Source organism: Chaetodon auriga, chromosome 1 (genome assembly GCF_051107435.1).
Source record: "Chaetodon auriga isolate fChaAug3 chromosome 1, fChaAug3.hap1, whole genome shotgun sequence".
Lineage (NCBI taxonomy): Eukaryota > Metazoa > Chordata > Actinopteri > Chaetodontiformes > Chaetodontidae > Chaetodon > Chaetodon auriga.
The window spans coordinates 32,786,648-32,792,500 of record NC_135074.1 but is presented as its reverse complement, the minus strand read 5'-3'; positions in this window follow the sequence as shown (position 1 = coordinate 32,792,500).

Below are 5,853 nucleotides of genomic sequence, written 5' to 3'. Positions count from 1 at the left end.
TAAATCTATTAATTATCAAACTATTTGAAGATTAATTTTCCATCAATCATCAAATCAATTGATTGTAGTAAATGCGGATGATTAGCCCTTCAGTCACAACACTGTGATGGATGGCTGCTGTCAAAGCTAAGCTGCGCTCTTATTTTGAAAACCTTTCACACAGACCAACTGCTTGATCTCCTGTCGGTCCGTCAGGCTCGTCAAACACACAGCGAAGAAGATCTTATCTGATGATGAAGCAGACGATCGGGTTTCCACCGAGGACACGTGCCGCTGCGTTCCGTCATGAAAACAGACGTATTAGCACAAACATTAGCTTCAGCAGCGGCGTCATCAGACCCTGAACTCTCGGTTAATCGTTAATGAAGGTGAGCGGCAGCAGCTCGGTGAAGGAATGAAGCCGGTGTGTGTGAGGACAAACTGCTGGTGTCTGTTTGTCACAGAGACACAGTGTCCACTCAGCATGAGGACAGAGTGACTTTAATCAGACAGCAGCCGGCGTCACATGCAGAGAGTTACTGTGTGAGACGACGAAGACGCTGATCCATTAACACAGCTGCTTATCAGAAAAACATCCACAGCCTGCAGACCGACGCCTGAACGCAGCATGGGGAGCTGCTAGCTGAAGCATTAGCCTCGCTGCTAGCTGAAGCATTAGCCTCGCTGCTAGCTGAAGCATAAGTCAGGACAAGATTCTCCACAAACAGGAACCACGATTACTATCAAAATTCCTGTGAGAAATGGACTCAAAGATGGCGTCCACCCACTGCAACAAGCCCAAACATTTTCTAGCTTCCTGGTTGCTTCCATGTTGGCGGTCCACAGCACATGCTCAGTAGAGTTTCTCCGCAGGAGGAGGTCAAGCATCTGAAACTCTGACCAATATAAAAGCTTTGTGGTTAAAATGTAAAACTAAGAGACTCCCATCATGGCTCGATTCACAAAAGCATTTCTTTCAACAAGGAATTATTGGCAGCCAATCAGACGTCTCCTTCCATTTCAGCCAATCACATAAGCGCAGATTCACAGCCTATCGTTGAACGTGATGGTGCAGCGATGCGTCTGCCTGCAGGTCGTCTGTCAGCTCAGGCAGGAATCTGAGAGTCACTCTGGATTTGACGTCGTCGTCATCGTCGACGTGTCTGAAGAAAAGAAACACATTTCAAACCACCTCTGAACGCGGCTTTGATCGGGTCTGTAAAGGTCTGGAGACAACGTGGACGTCATTGGGATTAGTCCCAGCAGTGAGCGAGGCCTCACGACGGTCCTGTAGCCTCTTCGGCCTGTGGTGAGCCTAGCCAACAGCCCAGCTGTTAGCTTAGCATCAGACTGGCTAAACTGTGAATTATATCAATAATTGATCGTTCAGACAGAACGAAAACGATATTTCAGCCGAACCCAAACAAACAACGACGATCGTCCACACAGAGCGCCCTCTGGTGGACCAACTCTAACGGAGACACTGTCTCCTCGTTCACACCAGGACGAGACGCTGGACCTGCTGAACGTAAGGACGGCTGACTGATGGGACGTTTAGCGATCAGAGCTGCGTGTCTCTGAGAGGACGTGAGTGTGAGACAGAAGGACAGCAGCTGTCTCTGCCTCCACGTCAGTGCAGTGTCTGTCTGTTCTTCCTCCGTGATGTGGCTGCTGCTCCGCCTCAGAAACCCAAAAAAAGGAAAAAACCTGCAGACAAAACCAGGTTTATTTATAGAGCCTGAGCTGCTGGAGGGGCCCGGCTCTGCAGACACACCCTGCAGGCCGCCGCCGCCGCCGCCGCGCCGCACACCCCGGGGGTGCTGTCATCATCTGCACACACACACAGAGCCAACAGGAAGCCAGCAAGTGTGTCCCACATGTCTCATGAGGACACTGACAGGAAGAGGACATCAATCAGACTGAGGACGTCCAGCCGCTTTAGTCTGGAGGTTAAAGTCAGGAGCAGAAGCAGGACCGAGTTTAAGATCAGGCTGAACGAAGCAGCTGCTGGACGGTCGTCACGTGTTCGACGTGTTTTTGCTGAACAGGAAGTGAGCAGTTCCTCGAGCTGCAGGTGAGACCTTTTCCAGGCGTCTGATTGGCCAGTTTCTGGCTGCTGCAGCAGCACTGACGTGACTGACTGATGATTCAGTGTCAGACGACGACGTCTGAGTGTCAGAGATTCTTTTATCTAATATCTGGAAGTACAAGGAGCAATACCACAGTACAAAAACACTCCTCTAAACCCCGAGTACATGAGTATTATCATCAAAATCTACTTCAAGTCAAAGTGCTCAGGATGTGGATTCCTGACGCGTTCAGGTGTCAGGAGTTTTTTTTACATTCGTGTGAATCTGCAGGGTAAGCACATGAAGTTATCTTACACGTAGTGAAGTAAAAGTACAACATTCCCCTCTGAAATGTGGTGGAGTTGAAGTAGAAAGAAATATAAATACTTCTCTGTTTTTCTTTCGATGTGATTTTTGGGGTTTGAGCTGAACAAACAGAAGAAACAGTTTGTGTCGTTATGACGAACAATCTGAGATCAATAAGTCACCAATCACCAATAAATATTGATACTTTACAGGCCTGCAGTCAGCTGTCAGCTCACTGAGCACAAACAGGTGTGTGTGTGTGTGTGTCTGTGTGTGTGTGTGTGTCTGTGTGTGTCTCTGTGTGTTACTGTGTGTTACTGTGTGTGTGTGTGTGTGTGTGTGTGTGTGTGTCTGTGTTACTGTGTGTGTGTGTGTGTGTCTCTGTGTGTTACTGTGTGTGTCTGTGTGTCTGTGTGTGTCTGTGTGTGTTACTGTGTGTGTGTGTGTCTGTGTCTGTGTTACTGTGTGTGTGTGTGTGTGTGTGTGTGTCTCTGTGTGTTACTGTGTGTCTGTGTGTGTCTCTGTGTGTTACTGTGTGTGTGTGTGTGTGTGTGTGTCTGTGTTACTGTGTGTGTGTGTGTGTGTCTCTGTGTGTCTCTGTGTGTCTCTGTGTGTTACTGTGTGTGTCTGTGTGTGTGTGTGTGTGTGTGTCTCTGTGTGTCTCTGTGTGTGTGTGTGTGTGTGTGTGTGTGTGTGTGTCTGTGTGTTACTGTGTGTTACTGTGTGTGTGTGTGTGTCTGTGTGTTACTGTGTGTTACTGTGTGTGTGTGTGTGTGTGGACCAGGTGAGTCGGTGTCTCTTTGTTGGGACATGAAAAGCTCTTTGACCCGCTGGAAGCTGCTGGACGCCGCATGAAAAGCGTCGCAGTGAACTCAATCAGATGTGCTCTGTGTGACACTTTCAGCCGCTGGTTCATCCAAAGGACAAGCAGCTAAAAAGGCTGAAAAACGCCTTCGTTGAAGCTAAAAACGTGAGAAAAGGCGCTGACAGCGTCCCACAGCAGGAGCACACTAAACTGTCCAAACTTTCTTACCTCCTGGTCCGAAGCAGCGACTCCTCTCCCTCCTCTTCCTCCTCCTTTTCCCGCCGCTTCCTCGCCTTAAATTCCTCCAGTTCCTCTGGGATAAAGAGTCCAGGTGTTCGAGCGTGTTTTCCGGGTAAACCTCGGCTGCAGCAGCGGGTGGTTGGTGGTTTTCCAGCGGTGGAGCCGCTCCGTGTCGCTCCGCCGTGAAAAGTCAAGACCGCTGGCGCTCTGCGCTGCCTTCAGGGACCGTCGGACATGTGGCGTTTCAGAGCGGTCAGCGCGCATGAGCGAGGAAAGGGTGCAGGGGAGGGCGGGTCGGACCTGAACCACGAGAAAACTTCATGTTCCACGATTCAAAGGAAGGAAACGTCATGACTTTGTCTCATTAACATGACTTCCATCATGACTTCATGTCTTCTGTCAGCGGTGGAACAAGTACTCCTACTACTTTTTCTACAGTTCTGCATTCAAAAGCTTACTTCTGTAAAAGTACAAAAGTATCAACGTAAAAATTTGGTTTAAGTACAAAAAGTAAAAGTACACGTTTAGATGCACTGATATGGGGGCTCGTTTACTTTTACAAACACCTCAGTACTGTTCCTGAGTGCAGTACTTGAGTAAATGTACGTAGTTACTTTCCATCAAACACAAGGATCTTTATGCGACACTCATGTCAGCCAGTTTATTAAAGTTTGCTTTAAATAATAACGTTAATGATTAAGGGGAAGCAGCTCGCCTGGTTTCATCTGAACTTCATCTTAAATCCACGTTTGTGTCCAGATGAAGCAAACGAGATGAAACATGTCAGTCGTGAGTTTTGAAGGTGTAATCCTGAACTTCAGATTGATGTTGGCTGCCTCATATTTCATTTGGCACTTTTCATTCCGAATCTTTTAAATAACAATGATTCTGACATGATCGTCAGGTTACATGTGTGCTGAAAAGGAGGAGGAACATGAAAGATCATTTGATCCGTCAGAAAGTCTCAAAGATGCAGCAGCGCAGCGTTTATTTCGGGTTCAAATGCAGAAAGTGAACGTGTCAGACGCTGTCGCCCCCCTGTGGTCGTCTAGGAAAACACAGCAGTCAGCCTCTTTGGCTCTGACCTCAAACCCATTGAAGAACTTTATTCATGACTCGCTCATCGCGGAGCTTCGGGTCAGCGGATCATCTCCTCGTTGACGCCCTTCTTCTTCTTCTGCTGCTCTCAGTGATGGTGGTGAAGCTTCCTGCTTGCAGCTCTGCATTGTTTCTGTTTTCCCTCCTTTTCTTGTTTTCTGTCGCTCCTCTTCGGCTCCTGCCGACACAATGAGCGCTTCCTCTGCTTCCTGAAGCGTTTCCTGTCTTGAATCATGGGAAGTCCTCTGCAGACGTGCAGCTCTCACTTCTTCATCAGAACACTCAGCTGACCGGCGCCACCTAGCAGCAGTCAGTGTGAAGTTACTGGAGGTGTTTGAGGCCGCGGGGGTCCACTCATGACCGATCGGACCTCCTGTCCCGACATGTTGGACTTTGAGGAAAATCCTTCATTTGAACTTAAACGGATTTATTCTTGTGAGTCTGAAGCTCAGTTTTGTCTGCTGATGAAAATGTCTGATGACTGACAGTCAGCTGGTTTCAAACCCGCCTTCAGCTCTGAGGCCGCAGTGACCCTTTAATAAACCTGCTGAGGCTGAAGATCGATCCTCAAACACACAGATGATCCTGAACGACCCAGAAACCAGCAGAGGGAAATCATTAAAGTCATCAGAGCTCAGCTATCGAACCGTCAGCAGTGGAAACAGGAACTAACAGACGGACCAATCACAGCAGAGACGCCGTCATCAGCTGACAGCTCAGAGCTCAGTTCATGTGAGATAAGCGTCTCATTTCACATCAGCGTGAAGTTCACGTGTTCATTATCAGAGAAACATGAAGCTGCTCCTCAAACACCTTCAGCTCAGACTGAACAGAAGCTAAGGACTCTGGGAAACTGAGTCCCATGAACAGGATCTGTGGCTGATCTCATCATTTCTGTCAGCAGACACTGTTTTTAATTCTATTTCTCACATTTTCATTGAGTTCCCTTAAAAGAGTGAAACAGCGCCTCCCTGCGTTTTCTCAGCTGGTCAGTGAGCCAGTGTGTGGTCAAAGGCGGTACTGCACCCTCAATGAACACGGAGGCAGAGGGAGGATGAGAGGAAGCTCAGACTCCACCAGGAGGAGGCTGTTTCACCTCCTCAGACCTGCAGATCATGATCTGCTGTGGGAGGAAACTTCCCATCATCCAACACTGCCCCTCTTATCCCACACACCTGTTAAACCTGTTGGTGACTGATGACTGAGAGGAACCATCAAACGGCTCTTTGACGCTTTTAGTGATTCACCTTCCCGTGATTCCTCCTCACCTGCATCTCCTCGTCGTTCCTTCACGAGTTCTGGAAATATGGCACCTGTGAACCTCAGAGGAAGTCAAAGCAAACGCAGACTCAGCTC